The 22,764-nt window shown below is 41.0% G+C and overlaps 24 non-coding genes across 24 annotated transcripts; all 24 read left to right on the forward strand.

The window, feature by feature from the left end:
• Nucleotides 1-833: 833 nt before the first annotated feature.
• On the forward strand, nucleotides 834-906 carry trnak-uuu (transfer RNA lysine (anticodon UUU)). Its single transcript has one exon. It is a non-coding gene; the product is annotated as a tRNA-Lys (tRNA).
• Nucleotides 907-1,125: 219 nt separating this feature from the next.
• On the forward strand, nucleotides 1,126-1,197 carry trnaq-uug (transfer RNA glutamine (anticodon UUG)). Its single transcript has one exon. It is a non-coding gene; the product is annotated as a tRNA-Gln (tRNA).
• Nucleotides 1,198-2,706: 1,509 nt separating this feature from the next.
• trnak-uuu (transfer RNA lysine (anticodon UUU)) lies at nucleotides 2,707-2,779 on the forward strand. The gene has a single exon. It is a non-coding gene; the product is annotated as a tRNA-Lys (tRNA).
• Nucleotides 2,780-2,998: 219 nt separating this feature from the next.
• trnaq-uug (transfer RNA glutamine (anticodon UUG)) lies at nucleotides 2,999-3,070 on the forward strand. Its single transcript has one exon. It is a non-coding gene; the product is annotated as a tRNA-Gln (tRNA).
• Nucleotides 3,071-4,579: 1,509 nt separating this feature from the next.
• Nucleotides 4,580-4,652, forward strand: trnak-uuu (transfer RNA lysine (anticodon UUU)). The gene has a single exon. It is a non-coding gene; the product is annotated as a tRNA-Lys (tRNA).
• A 219-nt stretch (nucleotides 4,653-4,871) lies between these two features.
• trnaq-uug (transfer RNA glutamine (anticodon UUG)) lies at nucleotides 4,872-4,943 on the forward strand. Its single transcript has one exon. It is a non-coding gene; the product is annotated as a tRNA-Gln (tRNA).
• Nucleotides 4,944-6,452: 1,509 nt separating this feature from the next.
• On the forward strand, nucleotides 6,453-6,525 carry trnak-uuu (transfer RNA lysine (anticodon UUU)). The gene has a single exon. It is a non-coding gene; the product is annotated as a tRNA-Lys (tRNA).
• A 219-nt stretch (nucleotides 6,526-6,744) lies between these two features.
• trnaq-uug (transfer RNA glutamine (anticodon UUG)) lies at nucleotides 6,745-6,816 on the forward strand. The gene has a single exon. It is a non-coding gene; the product is annotated as a tRNA-Gln (tRNA).
• A 1,509-nt stretch (nucleotides 6,817-8,325) lies between these two features.
• trnak-uuu (transfer RNA lysine (anticodon UUU)) lies at nucleotides 8,326-8,398 on the forward strand. Its single transcript has one exon. It is a non-coding gene; the product is annotated as a tRNA-Lys (tRNA).
• Nucleotides 8,399-8,617: 219 nt separating this feature from the next.
• trnaq-uug (transfer RNA glutamine (anticodon UUG)) lies at nucleotides 8,618-8,689 on the forward strand. The gene has a single exon. It is a non-coding gene; the product is annotated as a tRNA-Gln (tRNA).
• Nucleotides 8,690-10,198: 1,509 nt separating this feature from the next.
• Nucleotides 10,199-10,271, forward strand: trnak-uuu (transfer RNA lysine (anticodon UUU)). The gene has a single exon. It is a non-coding gene; the product is annotated as a tRNA-Lys (tRNA).
• Nucleotides 10,272-10,490: 219 nt separating this feature from the next.
• On the forward strand, nucleotides 10,491-10,562 carry trnaq-uug (transfer RNA glutamine (anticodon UUG)). The gene has a single exon. It is a non-coding gene; the product is annotated as a tRNA-Gln (tRNA).
• Nucleotides 10,563-12,071: 1,509 nt separating this feature from the next.
• On the forward strand, nucleotides 12,072-12,144 carry trnak-uuu (transfer RNA lysine (anticodon UUU)). The gene has a single exon. It is a non-coding gene; the product is annotated as a tRNA-Lys (tRNA).
• Nucleotides 12,145-12,363: 219 nt separating this feature from the next.
• On the forward strand, nucleotides 12,364-12,435 carry trnaq-uug (transfer RNA glutamine (anticodon UUG)). Its single transcript has one exon. It is a non-coding gene; the product is annotated as a tRNA-Gln (tRNA).
• Nucleotides 12,436-13,944: 1,509 nt separating this feature from the next.
• Nucleotides 13,945-14,017, forward strand: trnak-uuu (transfer RNA lysine (anticodon UUU)). The gene has a single exon. It is a non-coding gene; the product is annotated as a tRNA-Lys (tRNA).
• Nucleotides 14,018-14,236: 219 nt separating this feature from the next.
• On the forward strand, nucleotides 14,237-14,308 carry trnaq-uug (transfer RNA glutamine (anticodon UUG)). Its single transcript has one exon. It is a non-coding gene; the product is annotated as a tRNA-Gln (tRNA).
• A 1,509-nt stretch (nucleotides 14,309-15,817) lies between these two features.
• Nucleotides 15,818-15,890, forward strand: trnak-uuu (transfer RNA lysine (anticodon UUU)). Its single transcript has one exon. It is a non-coding gene; the product is annotated as a tRNA-Lys (tRNA).
• A 219-nt stretch (nucleotides 15,891-16,109) lies between these two features.
• trnaq-uug (transfer RNA glutamine (anticodon UUG)) lies at nucleotides 16,110-16,181 on the forward strand. Its single transcript has one exon. It is a non-coding gene; the product is annotated as a tRNA-Gln (tRNA).
• Nucleotides 16,182-17,690: 1,509 nt separating this feature from the next.
• Nucleotides 17,691-17,763, forward strand: trnak-uuu (transfer RNA lysine (anticodon UUU)). Its single transcript has one exon. It is a non-coding gene; the product is annotated as a tRNA-Lys (tRNA).
• A 219-nt stretch (nucleotides 17,764-17,982) lies between these two features.
• trnaq-uug (transfer RNA glutamine (anticodon UUG)) lies at nucleotides 17,983-18,054 on the forward strand. Its single transcript has one exon. It is a non-coding gene; the product is annotated as a tRNA-Gln (tRNA).
• A 1,509-nt stretch (nucleotides 18,055-19,563) lies between these two features.
• trnak-uuu (transfer RNA lysine (anticodon UUU)) lies at nucleotides 19,564-19,636 on the forward strand. The gene has a single exon. It is a non-coding gene; the product is annotated as a tRNA-Lys (tRNA).
• A 219-nt stretch (nucleotides 19,637-19,855) lies between these two features.
• Nucleotides 19,856-19,927, forward strand: trnaq-uug (transfer RNA glutamine (anticodon UUG)). Its single transcript has one exon. It is a non-coding gene; the product is annotated as a tRNA-Gln (tRNA).
• Nucleotides 19,928-21,830: 1,903 nt separating this feature from the next.
• trnak-uuu (transfer RNA lysine (anticodon UUU)) lies at nucleotides 21,831-21,903 on the forward strand. The gene has a single exon. It is a non-coding gene; the product is annotated as a tRNA-Lys (tRNA).
• Nucleotides 21,904-22,122: 219 nt separating this feature from the next.
• On the forward strand, nucleotides 22,123-22,194 carry trnaq-uug (transfer RNA glutamine (anticodon UUG)). The gene has a single exon. It is a non-coding gene; the product is annotated as a tRNA-Gln (tRNA).
• The last annotated feature ends 570 nt before the right edge of the window (nucleotides 22,195-22,764 follow it).

Consider the following 22,764-nt stretch of genomic DNA (forward strand, 5'->3'; position numbering starts at 1 on the left):
AACGTAATTTCAAAGTGCATGCAGACAAAGACATCAACACTACCCAAACAAGTAGCACTTACTGCATTCAAAAGTCAAGTCAGTGCTTGTGCCAGGGTAATGTGAATGACCAGGTAGAGTGAAAACTTCATGGTATTTTTCAAAACTTGAGATACTTGCAGTTATTGAGGCCAAAGTCACAACCAAGACAACCCCAAAGAGAAGCACTTATGATTGCAGAAGCCAACAGTGGCTCAAGTTGAGGTCGTCTTAATGTGTTTGCTTCACAATGTCTTAAATGGTGGTCACAACAAGTAGAACTTACTGAAAAAAACAAGTCAATGCTCCTGTTGAACTCCACTGAATCCAGATATTCCTATCAAAGTGGCTGCTGTACTCCAGATCTTCTTCCGATGTCTTCTTGGCCGTCTCTGGTGAGTTGTGCTGGCTAAGGTATGTGACCAGTATAAGTACCGTATGCCATAGCCCCACCTTCTTTTCAGGGTTTCAACGACTGTGGTAATGGCCATTCTGAAAATGGGCCTTCAATGTGTAGTCAATTTACATACAAGCCGTCAACAAAGTTATCGATGCAGACCAACAAGAGACATCAAATACATAGCCAGTGATCAGCCAAACAAGTTGAATCATTGTGAAACTTCCAAATCATTTTTGCAACTGTCTTTGGTACCCATTGAAGGATTACATTGTCATTGACATTGTAAAGATGCAAGGCCTCATGGGAGTCAGACTCTGGATCCAGTTTATTTGCTGCTAAAAGAACACTGTTCCCAAAAAAGGTTATGCACAGCTATGAAATGATCCAGGCTCCATTTGGCTCTGTCTCACTCAGAGCCTGGATAGCTCAGTCGGTAGAGCATCAGACTTTTAATCTGAGGGTCCAGGGTTCAAGTCCCTGTTCAGGCGGTTGTATTACTATGTAATTATTGTAAGATATTAAACACAATACTAGACCATACAATTTTAATGACTCATGCCGGCATGTAGACAGAATTTGGACTTGCCTAATGCGAAAAGAACTTCCCGTGGTTCCCCTACATCAAAAACACTGCATGTGATATATCATATCAGATTGATCACCAACCCTCATCAAATTCAACCCTACATGGCGGTATTGCATTGTATGGTTCCATGGTGTAATGGTTAGCACTCTGGGCTTTGAATCCAGTGATCCGAGTTCAAATCTCGGTGGAACCTAGAACTGTCTTGAGTTGACTGTAAACTGCAAACCAATGTGTGCCATGGTCCCACCCTCTTTTTTCAACGAGTGTCAATTTACATGCAAGCCATCAACAACAGTGTTTATGGAGCCAAGAGCCATACAATATCATGGACATTGATCAAAGTAAAAGTTCAGTTTAGTTTATTACTGAAAAAGAAACAATTCTTGTATTTCGATTTTAAAGCCAGCATCACTGCCCAAGAGTCAGTGTCTAGAGACAGAGTGATATTACTGAGAAAACAAGCTGATATATTCTATTGTGCAATGCTAAATAGTGAAGCCAGAACAACACCCCAACTATGAAGCACTTTCTATAAAATGCAGACAGATCATGGCTGTGGTTGAGCTCTACTTTTGACTTACATTTGGCACAGGAGTCCTGATATTGGCCGTACAGTTCCTATTCGTGAACAAGTTGCTGACAAGAAAACCCCAAAGAGGAGCACTTATGAGCATGAAGAAGCACAAGTGGTTCCATTTGAAGTAATCTTGGAGCAAGGACTTTTTCTTTTGCATTACCAATGGAGGCTTTTGTCATATGGAACTGCCCCCCAACAAAAAGCACTTACTGAATTTCATTGACAAGTCAATGCTCATGTTAGGGAAATAAGAATGACTCTCTGAAACTGGTGTTTAAACAAACTTTTCCAGAACGTAATTTCAAAGTGCATGCAGACAAAGACATCAACACTACCCAAACAAGTAGCACTTACTGCATTCAAAAGTCAAGTCAGTGCTTGTGCCAGGGTAATGTGAATGACCAGGTAGAGTGAAAACTTCATGGTATTTTTCAAAACTTGAGATACTTGCAGTTATTGAGGCCAAAGTCACAACCAAGACAACCCCAAAGAGAAGCACTTATGATTGCAGAAGCCAACAGTGGCTCAAGTTGAGGTCGTCTTAATGTGTTTGCTTCACAATGTCTTAAATGGTGGTCACAACAAGTAGAACTTACTGAAAAAAACAAGTCAATGCTCCTGTTGAACTCCACTGAATCCAGATATTCCTATCAAAGTGGCTGCTGTACTCCAGATCTTCTTCCGATGTCTTCTTGGCCGTCTCTGGTGAGTTGTGCTGGCTAAGGTATGTGACCAGTATAAGTACCGTATGCCATAGCCCCACCTTCTTTTCAGGGTTTCAACGACTGTGGTAATGGCCATTCTGAAAATGGGCCTTCAATGTGTAGTCAATTTACATACAAGCCGTCAACAAAGTTATCGATGCAGACCAACAAGAGACATCAAATACATAGCCAGTGATCAGCCAAACAAGTTGAATCATTGTGAAACTTCCAAATCATTTTTGCAACTGTCTTTGGTACCCATTGAAGGATTACATTGTCATTGACATTGTAAAGATGCAAGGCCTCATGGGAGTCAGACTCTGGATCCAGTTTATTTGCTGCTAAAAGAACACTGTTCCCAAAAAAGGTTATGCACAGCTATGAAATGATCCAGGCTCCATTTGGCTCTGTCTCACTCAGAGCCTGGATAGCTCAGTCGGTAGAGCATCAGACTTTTAATCTGAGGGTCCAGGGTTCAAGTCCCTGTTCAGGCGGTTGTATTACTATGTAATTATTGTAAGATATTAAACACAATACTAGACCATACAATTTTAATGACTCATGCCGGCATGTAGACAGAATTTGGACTTGCCTAATGCGAAAAGAACTTCCCGTGGTTCCCCTACATCAAAAACACTGCATGTGATATATCATATCAGATTGATCACCAACCCTCATCAAATTCAACCCTACATGGCGGTATTGCATTGTATGGTTCCATGGTGTAATGGTTAGCACTCTGGGCTTTGAATCCAGTGATCCGAGTTCAAATCTCGGTGGAACCTAGAACTGTCTTGAGTTGACTGTAAACTGCAAACCAATGTGTGTCATGGTCCCACCCTCTTTTTTCAACGAGTGTCAATTTACATGCAAGCCATCAACAACAGTGTTTATGGAGCCAAGAGCCATACAATATCATGGACATTGATCAAAGTAAAAGTTCAGTTTAGTTTATTACTGAAAAAGAAACAATTCTTGTATTTCGATTTTAAAGCCAGCATCACTGCCCAAGAGTCAGTGTCTAGAGACAGAGTGATATTACTGAGAAAACAAGCTGATATATTCTATTGTGCAATGCTAAATAGTGAAGCCAGAACAACACCCCAACTATGAAGCACTTTCTATAAAATGCAGACAGATCATGGCTGTGGTTGAGCTCTACTTTTGACTTACATTTGGCACAGGAGTCCTGATATTGGCCGTACAGTTCCTATTCGTGAACAAGTTGCTGACAAGAAAACCCCAAAGAGGAGCACTTATGAGCATGAAGAAGCACAAGTGGTTCCATTTGAAGTAATCTTGGAGCAAGGACTTTTTCTTTTGCATTACCAATGGAGGCTTTTGTCATATGGAACTGCCCCCCAACAAAAAGCACTTACTGAATTTCATTGACAAGTCAATGCTCATGTTAGGGAAATAAGAATGACTCTCTGAAACTGGTGTTTAAACAAACTTTTCCAGAACGTAATTTCAAAGTGCATGCAGACAAAGACATCAACACTACCCCAACAAGTAGCACTTACTGCATTCAAAAGTCAAGTCAGTGCTTGTGCCAGGGTAATGTGAATGACCAGGTAGAGTGAAAACTTCATGGTATTTTTCAAAACTTGAGATACTTGCAGTTATTGAGGCCAAAGTCACAACCAAGACAACCCCAAAGAGAAGCACTTATGATTGCAGAAGCCAACAGTGGCTCAAGTTGAGGTCGTCTTAATGTGTTTGCTTCACAATGTCTTAAATGGTGGTCACAACAAGTAGAACTTACTGAAAAAAACAAGTCAATGCTCCTGTTGAACTCCACTGAATCCAGATATTCCTATCAAAGTGGCTGCTGTACTCCAGATCTTCTTCCGATGTCTTCTTGGCCGTCTCTGGTGAGTTGTGCTGGCTAAGGTATGTGACCAGTATAAGTACCGTATGCCATAGCCCCACCTTCTTTTCAGGGTTTCAACGACTGTGGTAATGGCCATTCTGAAAATGGGCCTTCAATGTGTAGTCAATTTACATACAAGCCGTCAACAAAGTTATCGATGCAGACCAACAAGAGACATCAAATACATAGCCAGTGATCAGCCAAACAAGTTGAATCATTGTGAAACTTCCAAATCATTTTTGCAACTGTCTTTGGTACCCATTGAAGGATTACATTGTCATTGACATTGTAAAGATGCAAGGCCTCATGGGAGTCAGACTCTGGATCCAGTTTATTTGCTGCTAAAAGAACACTGTTCCCAAAAAAGGTTATGCACAGCTATGAAATGATCCAGGCTCCATTTGGCTCTGTCTCACTCAGAGCCTGGATAGCTCAGTCGGTAGAGCATCAGACTTTTAATCTGAGGGTCCAGGGTTCAAGTCCCTGTTCAGGCGGTTGTATTACTATGTAATTATTGTAAGATATTAAACACAATACTAGACCATACAATTTTAATGACTCATGCCGGCATGTAGACAGAATTTGGACTTGCCTAATGCGAAAAGAACTTCCCGTGGTTCCCCTACATCAAAAACACTGCATGTGATATATCATATCAGATTGATCACCAACCCTCATCAAATTCAACCCTACATGGCGGTATTGCATTGTATGGTTCCATGGTGTAATGGTTAGCACTCTGGGCTTTGAATCCAGTGATCCGAGTTCAAATCTCGGTGGAACCTAGAACTGTCTTGAGTTGACTGTAAACTGCAAACCAATGTGTGCCATGGTCCCACCCTCTTTTTTCAACGAGTGTCAATTTACATGCAAGCCATCAACAACAGTGTTTATGGAGCCAAGAGCCATACAATATCATGGACATTGATCAAAGTAAAAGTTCAGTTTAGTTTATTACTGAAAAAGAAACAATTCTTGTATTTCGATTTTAAAGCCAGCATCACTGCCCAAGAGTCAGTGTCTAGAGACAGAGTGATATTACTGAGAAAACAAGCTGATATATTCTATTGTGCAATGCTAAATAGTGAAGCCAGAACAACACCCCAACTATGAAGCACTTTCTATAAAATGCAGACAGATCATGGCTGTGGTTGAGCTCTACTTTTGACTTACATTTGGCACAGGAGTCCTGATATTGGCCGTACAGTTCCTATTCGTGAACAAGTTGCTGACAAGAAAACCCCAAAGAGGAGCACTTATGAGCATGAAGAAGCACAAGTGGTTCCATTTGAAGTAATCTTGGAGCAAGGACTTTTTCTTTTGCATTACCAATGGAGGCTTTTGTCATATGGAACTGCCCCCCAACAAAAAGCACTTACTGAATTTCATTGACAAGTCAATGCTCATGTTAGGGAAATAAGAATGACTCTCTGAAACTGGTGTTTAAACAAACTTTTCCAGAACGTAATTTCAAAGTGCATGCAGACAAAGACATCAACACTACCCAAACAAGTAGCACTTACTGCATTCAAAAGTCAAGTCAGTGCTTGTGCCAGGGTAATGTGAATGACCAGGTAGAGTGAAAACTTCATGGTATTTTTCAAAACTTGAGATACTTGCAGTTATTGAGGCCAAAGTCACAACCAAGACAACCCCAAAGAGAAGCACTTATGATTGCAGAAGCCAACAGTGGCTCAAGTTGAGGTCGTCTTAATGTGTTTGCTTCACAATGTCTTAAATGGTGGTCACAACAAGTAGAACTTACTGAAAAAAACAAGTCAATGCTCCTGTTGAACTCCACTGAATCCAGATATTCCTATCAAAGTGGCTGCTGTACTCCAGATCTTCTTCCGATGTCTTCTTGGCCGTCTCTGGTGAGTTGTGCTGGCTAAGGTATGTGACCAGTATAAGTACCGTATGCCATAGCCCCACCTTCTTTTCAGGGTTTCAACGACTGTGGTAATGGCCATTCTGAAAATGGGCCTTCAATGTGTAGTCAATTTACATACAAGCCGTCAACAAAGTTATCGATGCAGACCAACAAGAGACATCAAATACATAGCCAGTGATCAGCCAAACAAGTTGAATCATTGTGAAACTTCCAAATCATTTTTGCAACTGTCTTTGGTACCCATTGAAGGATTACATTGTCATTGACATTGTAAAGATGCAAGGCCTCATGGGAGTCAGACTCTGGATCCAGTTTATTTGCTGCTAAAAGAACACTGTTCCCAAAAAAGGTTATGCACAGCTATGAAATGATCCAGGCTCCATTTGGCTCTGTCTCACTCAGAGCCTGGATAGCTCAGTCGGTAGAGCATCAGACTTTTAATCTGAGGGTCCAGGGTTCAAGTCCCTGTTCAGGCGGTTGTATTACTATGTAATTATTGTAAGATATTAAACACAATACTAGACCATACAATTTTAATGACTCATGCCGGCATGTAGACAGAATTTGGACTTGCCTAATGCGAAAAGAACTTCCCGTGGTTCCCCTACATCAAAAACACTGCATGTGATATATCATATCAGATTGATCACCAACCCTCATCAAATTCAACCCTACATGGCGGTATTGCATTGTATGGTTCCATGGTGTAATGGTTAGCACTCTGGGCTTTGAATCCAGTGATCCGAGTTCAAATCTCGGTGGAACCTAGAACTGTCTTGAGTTGACTGTAAACTGCAAACCAATGTGTGTCATGGTCCCACCCTCTTTTTTCAACGAGTGTCAATTTACATGCAAGCCATCAACAACAGTGTTTATGGAGCCAAGAGCCATACAATATCATGGACATTGATCAAAGTAAAAGTTCAGTTTAGTTTATTACTGAAAAAGAAACAATTCTTGTATTTCGATTTTAAAGCCAGCATCACTGCCCAAGAGTCAGTGTCTAGAGACAGAGTGATATTACTGAGAAAACAAGCTGATATATTCTATTGTGCAATGCTAAATAGTGAAGCCAGAACAACACCCCAACTATGAAGCACTTTCTATAAAATGCAGACAGATCATGGCTGTGGTTGAGCTCTACTTTTGACTTACATTTGGCACAGGAGTCCTGATATTGGCCGTACAGTTCCTATTCGTGAACAAGTTGCTGACAAGAAAACCCCAAAGAGGAGCACTTATGAGCATGAAGAAGCACAAGTGGTTCCATTTGAAGTAATCTTGGAGCAAGGACTTTTTCTTTTGCATTACCAATGGAGGCTTTTGTCATATGGAACTGCCCCCCAACAAAAAGCACTTACTGAATTTCATTGACAAGTCAATGCTCATGTTAGGGAAATAAGAATGACTCTCTGAAACTGGTGTTTAAACAAACTTTTCCAGAACGTAATTTCAAAGTGCATGCAGACAAAGACATCAACACTACCCCAACAAGTAGCACTTACTGCATTCAAAAGTCAAGTCAGTGCTTGTGCCAGGGTAATGTGAATGACCAGGTAGAGTGAAAACTTCATGGTATTTTTCAAAACTTGAGATACTTGCAGTTATTGAGGCCAAAGTCACAACCAAGACAACCCCAAAGAGAAGCACTTATGATTGCAGAAGCCAACAGTGGCTCAAGTTGAGGTCGTCTTAATGTGTTTGCTTCACAATGTCTTAAATGGTGGTCACAACAAGTAGAACTTACTGAAAAAAACAAGTCAATGCTCCTGTTGAACTCCACTGAATCCAGATATTCCTATCAAAGTGGCTGCTGTACTCCAGATCTTCTTCCGATGTCTTCTTGGCCGTCTCTGGTGAGTTGTGCTGGCTAAGGTATGTGACCAGTATAAGTACCGTATGCCATAGCCCCACCTTCTTTTCAGGGTTTCAACGACTGTGGTAATGGCCATTCTGAAAATGGGCCTTCAATGTGTAGTCAATTTACATACAAGCCGTCAACAAAGTTATCGATGCAGACCAACAAGAGACATCAAATACATAGCCAGTGATCAGCCAAACAAGTTGAATCATTGTGAAACTTCCAAATCATTTTTGCAACTGTCTTTGGTACCCATTGAAGGATTACATTGTCATTGACATTGTAAAGATGCAAGGCCTCATGGGAGTCAGACTCTGGATCCAGTTTATTTGCTGCTAAAAGAACACTGTTCCCAAAAAAGGTTATGCACAGCTATGAAATGATCCAGGCTCCATTTGGCTCTGTCTCACTCAGAGCCTGGATAGCTCAGTCGGTAGAGCATCAGACTTTTAATCTGAGGGTCCAGGGTTCAAGTCCCTGTTCAGGCGGTTGTATTACTATGTAATTATTGTAAGATATTAAACACAATACTAGACCATACAATTTTAATGACTCATGCCGGCATGTAGACAGAATTTGGACTTGCCTAATGCGAAAAGAACTTCCCGTGGTTCCCCTACATCAAAAACACTGCATGTGATATATCATATCAGATTGATCACCAACCCTCATCAAATTCAACCCTACATGGCGGTATTGCATTGTATGGTTCCATGGTGTAATGGTTAGCACTCTGGGCTTTGAATCCAGTGATCCGAGTTCAAATCTCGGTGGAACCTAGAACTGTCTTGAGTTGACTGTAAACTGCAAACCAATGTGTGCCATGGTCCCACCCTCTTTTTTCAACGAGTGTCAATTTACATGCAAGCCATCAACAACAGTGTTTATGGAGCCAAGAGCCATACAATATCATGGACATTGATCAAAGTAAAAGTTCAGTTTAGTTTATTACTGAAAAAGAAACAATTCTTGTATTTCGATTTTAAAGCCAGCATCACTGCCCAAGAGTCAGTGTCTAGAGACAGAGTGATATTACTGAGAAAACAAGCTGATATATTCTATTGTGCAATGCTAAATAGTGAAGCCAGAACAACACCCCAACTATGAAGCACTTTCTATAAAATGCAGACAGATCATGGCTGTGGTTGAGCTCTACTTTTGACTTACATTTGGCACAGGAGTCCTGATATTGGCCGTACAGTTCCTATTCGTGAACAAGTTGCTGACAAGAAAACCCCAAAGAGGAGCACTTATGAGCATGAAGAAGCACAAGTGGTTCCATTTGAAGTAATCTTGGAGCAAGGACTTTTTCTTTTGCATTACCAATGGAGGCTTTTGTCATATGGAACTGCCCCCCAACAAAAAGCACTTACTGAATTTCATTGACAAGTCAATGCTCATGTTAGGGAAATAAGAATGACTCTCTGAAACTGGTGTTTAAACAAACTTTTCCAGAACGTAATTTCAAAGTGCATGCAGACAAAGACATCAACACTACCCCAACAAGTAGCACTTACTGCATTCAAAAGTCAAGTCAGTGCTTGTGCCAGGGTAATGTGAATGACCAGGTAGAGTGAAAACTTCATGGTATTTTTCAAAACTTGAGATACTTGCAGTTATTGAGGCCAAAGTCACAACCAAGACAACCCCAAAGAGAAGCACTTATGATTGCAGAAGCCAACAGTGGCTCAAGTTGAGGTCGTCTTAATGTGTTTGCTTCACAATGTCTTAAATGGTGGTCACAACAAGTAGAACTTACTGAAAAAAACAAGTCAATGCTCCTGTTGAACTCCACTGAATCCAGATATTCCTATCAAAGTGGCTGCTGTACTCCAGATCTTCTTCCGATGTCTTCTTGGCCGTCTCTGGTGAGTTGTGCTGGCTAAGGTATGTGACCAGTATAAGTACCGTATGCCATAGCCCCACCTTCTTTTCAGGGTTTCAACGACTGTGGTAATGGCCATTCTGAAAATGGGCCTTCAATGTGTAGTCAATTTACATACAAGCCGTCAACAAAGTTATCGATGCAGACCAACAAGAGACATCAAATACATAGCCAGTGATCAGCCAAACAAGTTGAATCATTGTGAAACTTCCAAATCATTTTTGCAACTGTCTTTGGTACCCATTGAAGGATTACATTGTCATTGACATTGTAAAGATGCAAGGCCTCATGGGAGTCAGACTCTGGATCCAGTTTATTTGCTGCTAAAAGAACACTGTTCCCAAAAAAGGTTATGCACAGCTATGAAATGATCCAGGCTCCATTTGGCTCTGTCTCACTCAGAGCCTGGATAGCTCAGTCGGTAGAGCATCAGACTTTTAATCTGAGGGTCCAGGGTTCAAGTCCCTGTTCAGGCGGTTGTATTACTATGTAATTATTGTAAGATATTAAACACAATACTAGACCATACAATTTTAATGACTCATGCCGGCATGTAGACAGAATTTGGACTTGCCTAATGCGAAAAGAACTTCCCGTGGTTCCCCTACATCAAAAACACTGCATGTGATATATCATATCAGATTGATCACCAACCCTCATCAAATTCAACCCTACATGGCGGTATTGCATTGTATGGTTCCATGGTGTAATGGTTAGCACTCTGGGCTTTGAATCCAGTGATCCGAGTTCAAATCTCGGTGGAACCTAGAACTGTCTTGAGTTGACTGTAAACTGCAAACCAATGTGTGCCATGGTCCCACCCTCTTTTTTCAACGAGTGTCAATTTACATGCAAGCCATCAACAACAGTGTTTATGGAGCCAAGAGCCATACAATATCATGGACATTGATCAAAGTAAAAGTTCAGTTTAGTTTATTACTGAAAAAGAAACAATTCTTGTATTTCGATTTTAAAGCCAGCATCACTGCCCAAGAGTCAGTGTCTAGAGACAGAGTGATATTACTGAGAAAACAAGCTGATATATTCTATTGTGCAATGCTAAATAGTGAAGCCAGAACAACACCCCAACTATGAAGCACTTTCTATAAAATGCAGACAGATCATGGCTGTGGTTGAGCTCTACTTTTGACTTACATTTGGCACAGGAGTCCTGATATTGGCCGTACAGTTCCTATTCGTGAACAAGTTGCTGACAAGAAAACCCCAAAGAGGAGCACTTATGAGCATGAAGAAGCACAAGTGGTTCCATTTGAAGTAATCTTGGAGCAAGGACTTTTTCTTTTGCATTACCAATGGAGGCTTTTGTCATATGGAACTGCCCCCCAACAAAAAGCACTTACTGAATTTCATTGACAAGTCAATGCTCATGTTAGGGAAATAAGAATGACTCTCTGAAACTGGTGTTTAAACAAACTTTTCCAGAACGTAATTTCAAAGTGCATGCAGACAAAGACATCAACACTACCCCAACAAGTAGCACTTACTGCATTCAAAAGTCAAGTCAGTGCTTGTGCCAGGGTAATGTGAATGACCAGGTAGAGTGAAAACTTCATGGTATTTTTCAAAACTTGAGATACTTGCAGTTATTGAGGCCAAAGTCACAACCAAGACAACCCCAAAGAGAAGCACTTATGATTGCAGAAGCCAACAGTGGCTCAAGTTGAGGTCGTCTTAATGTGTTTGCTTCACAATGTCTTAAATGGTGGTCACAACAAGTAGAACTTACTGAAAAAAACAAGTCAATGCTCCTGTTGAACTCCACTGAATCCAGATATTCCTATCAAAGTGGCTGCTGTACTCCAGATCTTCTTCCGATGTCTTCTTGGCCGTCTCTGGTGAGTTGTGCTGGCTAAGGTATGTGACCAGTATAAGTACCGTATGCCATAGCCCCACCTTCTTTTCAGGGTTTCAACGACTGTGGTAATGGCCATTCTGAAAATGGGCCTTCAATGTGTAGTCAATTTACATACAAGCCGTCAACAAAGTTATCGATGCAGACCAACAAGAGACATCAAATACATAGCCAGTGATCAGCCAAACAAGTTGAATCATTGTGAAACTTCCAAATCATTTTTGCAACTGTCTTTGGTACCCATTGAAGGATTACATTGTCATTGACATTGTAAAGATGCAAGGCCTCATGGGAGTCAGACTCTGGATCCAGTTTATTTGCTGCTAAAAGAACACTGTTCCCAAAAAAGGTTATGCACAGCTATGAAATGATCCAGGCTCCATTTGGCTCTGTCTCACTCAGAGCCTGGATAGCTCAGTCGGTAGAGCATCAGACTTTTAATCTGAGGGTCCAGGGTTCAAGTCCCTGTTCAGGCGGTTGTATTACTATGTAATTATTGTAAGATATTAAACACAATACTAGACCATACAATTTTAATGACTCATGCCGGCATGTAGACAGAATTTGGACTTGCCTAATGCGAAAAGAACTTCCCGTGGTTCCCCTACATCAAAAACACTGCATGTGATATATCATATCAGATTGATCACCAACCCTCATCAAATTCAACCCTACATGGCGGTATTGCATTGTATGGTTCCATGGTGTAATGGTTAGCACTCTGGGCTTTGAATCCAGTGATCCGCGTTCAAATCTCGGTGGAACCTAGAACTGTCTTGAGTTGACTGTAAACTGCAAACCAATGTGTGCCATGGTCCCACCCTCTTTTTTCAACGAGTGTCAATTTACATGCAAGCCATCAACAACAGTGTTTATGGAGCCAAGAGCCATACAATATCATGGACATTGATCAAAGTAAAAGTTCAGTTTAGTTTATTACTGAAAAAGAAACAATTCTTGTATTTCGATTTTAAAGCCAGCATCACTGCCCAAGAGTCAGTGTCTAGAGACAGAGTGATATTACTGAGAAAACAAGCTGATATATTCTATTGTGCAATGCTAAATAGTGAAGCCAGAACAACACCCCAACTATGAAGCACTTTCTATAAAATGCAGACAGATCATGGCTGTGGTTGAGCTCTACTTTTGACTTACATTTGGCACAGGAGTCCTGATATTGGCCGTACAGTTCCTATTCGTGAACAAGTTGCTGACAAGAAAACCCCAAAGAGGAGCACTTATGAGCATGAAGAAGCACAAGTGGTTCCATTTGAAGTAATCTTGGAGCAAGGACTTTTTCTTTTGCATTACCAATGGAGGCTTTTGTCATATGGAACTGCCCCCCAACAAAAAGCACTTACTGAATTTCATTGACAAGTCAATGCTCATGTTAGGGAAATAAGAATGACTCTCTGAAACTGGTGTTTAAACAAACTTTTCCAGAACGTAATTTCAAAGTGCATGCAGACAAAGACATCAACACTACCCAAACAAGTAGCACTTACTGCATTCAAAAGTCAAGTCAGTGCTTGTGCCAGGGTAATGTGAATGACCAGGTAGAGTGAAAACTTCATGGTATTTTTCAAAACTTGAGATACTTGCAGTTATTGAGGCCAAAGTCACAACCAAGACAACCCCAAAGAGAAGCACTTATGATTGCAGAAGCCAACAGTGGCTCAAGTTGAGGTCGTCTTAATGTGTTTGCTTCACAATGTCTTAAATGGTGGTCACAACAAGTAGAACTTACTGAAAAAAACAAGTCAATGCTCCTGTTGAACTCCACTGAATCCAGATATTCCTATCAAAGTGGCTGCTGTACTCCAGATCTTCTTCCGATGTCTTCTTGGCCGTCTCTGGTGAGTTGTGCTGGCTAAGGTATGTGACCAGTATAAGTACCGTATGCCATAGCCCCACCTTCTTTTCAGGGTTTCAACGACTGTGGTAATGGCCATTCTGAAAATGGGCCTTCAATGTGTAGTCAATTTACATACAAGCCGTCAACAAAGTTATCGATGCAGACCAACAAGAGACATCAAATACATAGCCAGTGATCAGCCAAACAAGTTGAATCATTGTGAAACTTCCAAATCATTTTTGCAACTGTCTTTGGTACCCATTGAAGGATTACATTGTCATTGACATTGTAAAGATGCAAGGCCTCATGGGAGTCAGACTCTGGATCCAGTTTATTTGCTGCTAAAAGAACACTGTTCCCAAAAAAGGTTATGCACAGCTATGAAATGATCCAGGCTCCATTTGGCTCTGTCTCACTCAGAGCCTGGATAGCTCAGTCGGTAGAGCATCAGACTTTTAATCTGAGGGTCCAGGGTTCAAGTCCCTGTTCAGGCGGTTGTATTACTATGTAATTATTGTAAGATATTAAACACAATACTAGACCATACAATTTTAATGACTCATGCCGGCATGTAGACAGAATTTGGACTTGCCTAATGCGAAAAGAACTTCCCGTGGTTCCCCTACATCAAAAACACTGCATGTGATATATCATATCAGATTGATCACCAACCCTCATCAAATTCAACCCTACATGGCGGTATTGCATTGTATGGTTCCATGGTGTAATGGTTAGCACTCTGGGCTTTGAATCCAGTGATCCGAGTTCAAATCTCGGTGGAACCTAGAACTGTCTTGAGTTGACTGTAAACTGCAAACCAATGTGTGTCATGGTCCCACCCTCTTTTTTCAACGAGTGTCAATTTACATGCAAGCCATCAACAACAGTGTTTATGGAGCCAAGAGCCATACAATATCATGGACATTGATCAAAGTAAAAGTTCAGTTTAGTTTATTACTGAAAAAGAAACAATTCTTGTATTTCGATTTTAAAGCCAGCATCACTGCCCAAGAGTCAGTGTCTAGAGACAGAGTGATATTACTGAGAAAACAAGCTGATATATTCTATTGTGCAATGCTAAATAGTGAAGCCAGAACAACACCCCAACTATGAAGCACTTTCTATAAAATGCAGACAGATCATGGCTGTGGTTGAGCTCTACTTTTGACTTACATTTGGCACAGGAGTCCTGATATTGGCCGTACAGTTCCTATTCGTGAACAAGTTGCTGACAAGAAAACCCCAAAGAGGAGCACTTATGAGCATGAAGAAGCACAAGTGGTTCCATTTGAAGTAATCTTGGAGCAAGGACTTTTTCTTTTGCATTACCAATGGAGGCTTTTGTCATATGGAACTGCCCCCCCAACAAAAAGCACTTACTGAATTTCATTGACAAGTCAATGCTCATGTTAGGGAAATAAGAATGACTCTCTGAAACTGGTGTTTAAACAAACTTTTCCAGAACGTAATTTCAAAGTGCATGCAGACAAAGACATCAACACTACCCCAACAAGTAGCACTTACTGCATTCAAAAGTCAAGTCAGTGCTTGTGCCAGGGTAATGTGAATGACCAGGTAGAGTGAAAACTTCATGGTATTTTTCAAAACTTGAGATACTTGCAGTTATTGAGGCCAAAGTCACAACCAAGACAACCCCAAAGAGAAGCACTTATGATTGCAGAAGCCAACAGTGGCTCAAGTTGAGGTCGTCTTAATGTGTTTGCTTCACAATGTCTTAAATGGTGGTCACAACAAGTAGAACTTACTGAAAAAACAAGTCAATGCTCCTGTTGAACTCCACTGAATCCAGATATTCCTATCAAAGTGGCTGCTGTACTCCAGATCTTCTTCCGATGTCTTCTTGGCCGTCTCTGGTGAGTTGTGCTGGCTAAGGTATGTGACCAGTATAAGTACCGTATGCCATAGCCCCACCTTCTTTTCAGGGTTTCAACGACTGTGGTAATGGCCATTCTGAAAATGGGCCTTCAATGTGTAGTCAATTTACATACAAGCCGTCAACAAAGTTATCGATGCAGACCAACAAGAGACATCAAATACATAGCCAGTGATCAGCCAAACAAGTTGAATCATTGTGAAACTTCCAAATCATTTTTGCAACTGTCTTTGGTACCCATTGAAGGATTACATTGTCATTGACATTGTAAAGATGCAAGGCCTCATGGGAGTCAGACTCTGGATCCAGTTTATTTGCTGCTAAAAGAACACTGTTCCCAAAAAAGGTTATGCACAGCTATGAAATGATCCAGGCTCCATTTGGCTCTGTCTCACTCAGAGCCTGGATAGCTCAGTCGGTAGAGCATCAGACTTTTAATCTGAGGGTCCAGGGTTCAAGTCCCTGTTCAGGCGGTTGTATTACTATGTAATTATTGTAAGATATTAAACACAATACTAGACCATACAATTTTAATGACTCATGCCGGCATGTAGACAGAATTTGGACTTGCCTAATGCGAAAAGAACTTCCCGTGGTTCCCCTACATCAAAAACACTGCATGTGATATATCATATCAGATTGATCACCAACCCTCATCAAATTCAACCCTACATGGCGGTATTGCATTGTATGGTTCCATGGTGTAATGGTTAGCACTCTGGGCTTTGAATCCAGTGATCCGAGTTCAAATCTCGGTGGAACCTAGAACTGTCTTGAGTTGACTGTAAACTGCAAACCAATGTGTGCCATGGTCCCACCCTCTTTTTTCAACGAGTGTCAATTTACATGCAAGCCATCAACAACAGTGTTTATGGAGCCAAGAGCCATACAATATCATGGACATTGATCAAAGTAAAAGTTCAGTTTAGTTTATTACTGAAAAAGAAACAATTCTTGTATTTCGATTTTAAAGCCAGCATCACTGCCCAAGAGTCAGTGTCTAGAGACAGAGTGATATTACTGAGAAAACAAGCTGATATATTCTATTGTGCAATGCTAAATAGTGAAGCCAGAACAACACCCCAACTATGAAGCACTTTCTATAAAATGCAGACAGATCATGGCTGTGGTTGAGCTCTACTTTTGACTTACATTTGGCACAGGAGTCCTGATATTGGCCGTACAGTTCCTATTCGTGAACAAGTTGCTGACAAGAAAACCCCAAAGAGGAGCACTTATGAGCATGAAGAAGCACAAGTGGTTCCATTTGAAGTAATCTTGGAGCAAGGACTTTTTCTTTTGCATTACCAATGGAGGCTTTTGTCATATGGAACTGCCCCCCAACAAAAAGCACTTACTGAATTTCATTGACAAGTCAATGCTCATGTTAGGGAAATAAGAATGACTCTCTGAAACTGGTGTTTAAACAAACTTTTCCAGAACGTAATTTCAAAGTGCATGCAGACAAAGACATCAACACTACCCAAACAAGTAGCACTTACTGCATTCAAAAGTCAAGTCAGTGCTTGTGCCAGGGTAATGTGAATGACCAGGTAGAGTGAAAACTTCATGGTATTTTTCAAAACTTGAGATACTTGCAGTTATTGAGGCCAAAGTCACAACCAAGACAACCCCAAAGAGAAGCACTTATGATTGCAGAAGCCAACAGTGGCTCAAGTTGAGGTCGTCTTAATGTGTTTGCTTCACAATGTCTTAAATGGTGGTCACAACAAGTAGAACTTACTGAAAAAAACAAGTCAATGCTCCTGTTGAACTCCACTGAATCCAGATATTCCTATCAAAGTGGCTGCTGTACTCCAGATCTTCTTCCGATGTCTTCTTGGCCGTCTCTGGTGAGTTGTGCTGGCTAAGGTATGTGACCAGTATAAGTACCGTATGCCATAGCCCCACCTTCTTTTCAGGGTTTCAACGACTGTGGTAATGGCCATTCTGAAAATGGGCCTTCAATGTGTAGTCAATTTACATACAAGCCGTCAACAAAGTTATCGATGCAGACCAACAAGAGACATCAAATACATAGCCAGTGATCAGCCAAACAAGTTGAATCATTGTGAAACTTCCAAATCATTTTTGCAACTGTCTTTGGTACCCATTGAAGGATTACATTGTCATTGACATTGTAAAGATGCAAGGCCTCATGGGAGTCAGACTCTGGATCCAGTTTATTTGCTGCTAAAAGAACACTGTTCCCAAAAAAGGTTATGCACAGCTATGAAATGATCCAGGCTCCATTTGGCTCTGTCTCACTCAGAGCCTGGATAGCTCAGTCGGTAGAGCATCAGACTTTTAATCTGAGGGTCCAGGGTTCAAGTCCCTGTTCAGGCGGTTGTATTACTATGTAATTATTGTAAGATATTAAACACAATACTAGACCATACAATTTTAATGACTCATGCCGGCATGTAGACAGAATTTGGACTTGCCTAATGCGAAAAGAACTTCCCGTGGTTCCCCTACATCAAAAACACTGCATGTGATATATCATATCAGATTGATCACCAACCCTCATCAAATTCAACCCTACATGGCGGTATTGCATTGTATGGTTCCATGGTGTAATGGTTAGCACTCTGGGCTTTGAATCCAGTGATCCGAGTTCAAATCTCGGTGGAACCTAGAACTGTCTTGAGTTGACTGTAAACTGCAAACCAATGTGTGCCATGGTCCCACCCTCTTTTTTCAACGAGTGTCAATTTACATGCAAGCCATCAACAACAGTGTTTATGGAGCCAAGAGCCATACAATATCATGGACATTGATCAAAGTAAAAGTTCAGTTTAGTTTATTACTGAAAAAGAAACAATTCTTGTATTTCGATTTTAAAGCCAGCATCACTGCCCAAGAGTCAGTGTCTAGAGACAGAGTGATATTACTGAGAAAACAAGCTGATATATTCTATTGTGCAATGCTAAATAGTGAAGCCAGAACAACACCCCAACTATGAAGCACTTTCTATAAAATGCAGACAGATCATGGCTGTGGTTGAGCTCTACTTTTGACTTACATTTGGCACAGGAGTCCTGATATTGGCCGTACAGTTCCTATTCGTGAACAAGTTGCTGACAAGAAAACCCCAAAGAGGAGCACTTATGAGCATGAAGAAGCACAAGTGGTTCCATTTGAAGTAATCTTGGAGCAAGGACTTTTTCTTTTGCATTACCAATGGAGGCTTTTGTCATATGGAACTGCCCCCCAACAAAAAGCACTTACTGAATTTCATTGACAAGTCAATGCTCATGTTAGAGAAATAAGAATGACTCTCTGAAACTGGTGTTTAAACAAACTTTTCCAGAACGTAATTTCAAAGTGCATGCAGACAAAGACATCAACACTACCCCAACAAGTAGCACTTACTGCATTCAAAAGTCAAGTCAGTGCTTGTGCCAGGGTAATGTGAATGACCAGGTAGAGTGAAAACTTCATGGTATTTTTCAAAACTTGAGATACTTGCAGTTATTGAGGCCAAAGTCACAACCAAGACAACCCCAAAGAGAAGCACTTATGATTGCAGAAGCCAACAGTGGCTCAAGTTGAGGTCGTCTTAATGTGTTTGCTTCACAATGTCTTAAATGGTGGTCACAACAAGTAGAACTTACTGAAAAAAACAAGTCAATGCTCCTGTTGAACTCCACTGAATCCAGATATTCCTATCAAAGTGGCTGCTGTACTCCAGATCTTCTTCCGATGTCTTCTTGGCCGTCTCTGGTGAGTTGTGCTGGCTAAGGTATGTGACCAGTATAAGTACCGTATGCCATAGCCCCACCTTCTTTTCAGGGTTTCAACGACTGTGGTAATGGCCATTCTGAAAATGGGCCTTCAATGTGTAGTCAATTTACATACAAGCCGTCAACAAAGTTATCGATGCAGACCAACAAGAGACATCAAATACATAGCCAGTGATCAGCCAAACAAGTTGAATCATTGTGAAACTTCCAAATCATTTTTGCAACTGTCTTTGGTACCCATTGAAGGATTACATTGTCATTGACATTGTAAAGATGCAAGGCCTCATGGGAGTCAGACTCTGGATCCAGTTTATTTGCTGCTAAAAGAACACTGTTCCCAAAAAAGGTTATGCACAGCTATGAAATGATCCAGGCTCCATTTGGCTCTGTCTCACTCAGAGCCTGGATAGCTCAGTCGGTAGAGCATCAGACTTTTAATCTGAGGGTCCAGGGTTCAAGTCCCTGTTCAGGCGGTTGTATTACTATGTAATTATTGTAAGATATTAAACACAATACTAGACCATACAATTTTAATGACTCATGCCGGCATGTAGACAGAATTTGGACTTGCCTAATGCGAAAAGAACTTCCCGTGGTTCCCCTACATCAAAAACACTGCATGTGATATATCATATCAGATTGATCACCAACCCTCATCAAATTCAACCCTACATGGCGGTATTGCATTGTATGGTTCCATGGTGTAATGGTTAGCACTCTGGGCTTTGAATCCAGTGATCCGAGTTCAAATCTCGGTGTAACCTAGAACTGTCTTGAGTTGACTGTAAACTGCAAACCAATGTGTGTCATGGTCCCACCCTCTTTTTTCAACGAGTGTCAATTTACATGCAAGCCATCAACAACAGTGTTTATGGAGCCAAGAGCCATACAATATCATGGACATTGATCAAAGTAAAAGTTCAGTTTAGTTTATTACTGAAAAAGAAACAATTCTTGTATTTCGATTTTAAAGCCAGCATCACTGCCCAAGAGTCAGTGTCTAGAGACAGAGTGATATTACTGAGAAAACAAGCTGATATATTCTATTGTGCAATGCTAAATAGTGAAGCCAGAACAACACCCCAACTATGAAGCACTTTCTATAAAATGCAGACAGATCATGGCTGTGGTTGAGCTCTACTTTTGACTTACATTTGGCACAGGAGTCCTGATATTGGCCGTACAGTTCCTATTCGTGAACAAGTTGCTGACAAGAAAACCCCAAAGAGGAGCACTTATGAGCATGAAGAAGCACAAGTGGTTCCATTTGAAGTAATCTTGGAGCAAGGACTTTTTCTTTTGCATTACCAATGGAGGCTTTTGTCATATGGAACTGCCCCCCAACAAAAAGCACTTACTGAATTTCATTGACAAGTCAATGCTCATGTTAGGGAAATAAGAATGACTCTCTGAAACTGGTGTTTAAACAAACTTTTCCAGAACGTAATTTCAAAGTGCATGCAGACAAAGACATCAACACTACCCCAACAAGTAGCACTTACTGCATTCAAAAGTCAAGTCAGTGCTTGTGCCAGGGTAATGTGAATGACCAGGTAGAGTGAAAACTTCATGGTATTTTTCAAAACTTGAGATACTTGCAGTTATTGAGGCCAAAGTCACAACCAAGACAACCCCGAAGAGAAGCACTTATGATTGCAGAAGCCAACAGTGGCTCAAGTTGAGGTCGTCTTAATGTGTTTGCTTCACAATGTCTTAAATGGTGGTCACAACAAGTAGAACTTACTGAAAAAAAACAAGTCAATGCTCCTGTTGAACTCCACTGAATCCAGATATTCCTATCAAAGTGGCTGCTGTACTCCAGATCTTCTTCCGATGTCTTCTTGGCCGTCTCTGGTGAGTTGTGCTGGCTAAGGTATGTGACCAGTATAAGTACCGTATGCCATAGCCCCACCTTCTTTTCAGGGTTTCAACGACTGTGGTAATGGACATTCTGCAAATGGGCCTTCAATGTGTAGTCAATTTACATACAAGCCGTCAACAAAGTTATCGATGCAGACCAACAAGAGACATCAAATACATAGCCAGTGATCAGCCAAACAAGTTGAATCATTGTGAAACTTCAAAATCATTTTTGCAACTGTCTTTGGTACCCATTGAAGGATTACATTGTCATTGACATTGTAAAGATGCAAGGCCTCATGGGAGTCAGACTCTGAATCCAGATATTCCTATCAAAGTGGCTGCTGTACTCCAGATCTTCTTCCGATGTCTTCTTGGCCGTCTCTGGTGAGTTGTGCTGGCTAAGGTATGTGACCAGTATAAGTACCGTATGCCATAGCCCCACCTTCTTTTCAGGGTTTCAACGACTGTGGTAATGGCCATTCTGCAAATGGGCCTTCAATGTGTAGTCAATTTACATACAAGCCGTCAACAAAGTTATCGATGCAGACCAACAAGAGACATCAAATACATAGCCAGTGATCAGCCAAACAAGTTGAATCATTGTGAAACTTCCAAATCATTTTTGCAACTGTCTTTGGTACCCATTGAAGGATTACATTGTCATTGACATTGTAAAGATGCAAGGCCTCATGGGAGTCAGACTCTGGATCCAGTTTATTTGCTGCTAAAAGAACACTGTTCCCAAAAAAGGTTATGCACAGCTATGAAATGATCCAGGCTCCATTTGGCTCTGTCTCACTCAGAGCCTGGATAGCTCAGTCGGTAGAGCATCAGACTTTTAATCTGAGGGTCCAGGGTTCAAGTCCCTGTTCAGGCGGTTGTATTACTATGTAATTATTGTAAGATATTAAACACAATACTAGACCATACAATTTTAATGACTCATGCCGGCATGTAGACAGAATTTGGACTTGCCTAATGCGAAAAGAACTTCCCGTGGTTCCCCTACATCAAAAACACTGCATGTGATATATCATATCAGATTGATCACCAACCCTCATCAAATTCAACCCTACATGGCGGTATTGCATTGTATGGTTCCATGGTGTAATGGTTAGCACTCTGGGCTTTGAATCCAGTGATCCGAGTTCAAATCTCGGTGGAACCTAGAACTGTCTTGAGTTGACTCTAAACTGCAAACCAATGTGTGCCATGGTCCCACCCTCTTTTTTCAACGAGTGTCAATTTACATGCAAGCCATCAACAACAGTGTTTATGGAGCCAAGAGCCATACAATATCATGGACATTGATCAAAGTAAAAGTTCAGTTTAGTTTATTACTGAAAAAGAAACAATTCTTGTATTTCGATTTTAAAGCCAGCATCACTGCCCAAGAGTCAGTGTCTAGAGACAGAGTGATATTACTGAGAAAACAAGCTGATATATTCTATTGTGCAATGCTAAATAGTGAAGCCAGAACAACACCCCAACTATGAAGCACTTTCTATAAAATGCAGACAGATCATGGCTGTGGTTGAGCTCTACTTTTGACTTACATTTGGCACAGGAGTCCTGATATTGGCCGTACAGTTCCTATTCGTGAACAAGTTGCTGACAAGAAAACCCCAAAGAGGAGCACTTATGAGCATGAAGAAGCACAAGTGGTTCCATTTGAAGTAATCTTGGAGCAAGGACTTTTTCTTTTGCATTACCAATGGAGGCTTTTGTCATATGGAAC

The sequence above is a fragment of the Eucyclogobius newberryi genome, unplaced genomic scaffold (assembly GCF_026437365.1).
Source record: "Eucyclogobius newberryi isolate DKJ021-1_F unplaced genomic scaffold, fEucNew1.0.hap1 SCAF_60, whole genome shotgun sequence".
In the NCBI taxonomy this organism is placed as follows: Eukaryota; Metazoa; Chordata; class Actinopteri; order Gobiiformes; family Gobiidae; genus Eucyclogobius; species Eucyclogobius newberryi.